The sequence below is a fragment of the Penaeus monodon genome, chromosome 29 (assembly GCF_015228065.2).
Source record: "Penaeus monodon isolate SGIC_2016 chromosome 29, NSTDA_Pmon_1, whole genome shotgun sequence".
In the NCBI taxonomy this organism is placed as follows: Eukaryota; Metazoa; Arthropoda; class Malacostraca; order Decapoda; family Penaeidae; genus Penaeus; species Penaeus monodon.
In genome coordinates this window covers 1004600-1005081 of record NC_051414.1, presented here as the reverse complement: position 1 = coordinate 1005081, position 482 = coordinate 1004600, and positions in this window count along the sequence as shown.

Genomic DNA, 482 nt, shown 5'->3' with positions numbered 1-482 from the left:
ATGGAGCCTAACGACCAAAAGAGCAATATACAATCTCTAACGAGACCATTCAGCATTTAGCAGGCCAGTCCAACCCGGTGACCAGGTCTGGACTCCCCAAATTGATTGATAATCATCAATTATCCCCAAATTGATAACTATCAATTTGGGGATAATTGATGATTATCAATTTGCTTGTCCCTTTAATTATAATCAAAGGGACAGGCAACACATTCCGAGAAGGAAATCAAACCAAATCCGTTTCTTCTGCGGGGGTGTGGATTAGCAGTCACCTGGCGAGGTGCAGATACGACAGTAGCGCACGCCACTCGTTTCGTCTCATTTTTCTTCCCTGTCCTATGCTACCATTCTTTAAAATTTTGTAAAAATATTTCTTATTCTTTGTGTCAGGGGGTCGGCTACCTGTTGAACATAGCGTACCAGTTTATTATTAATGCCATTTTATTGACAGCCTTGTATGACAGTTTTATTTATTTATTTAT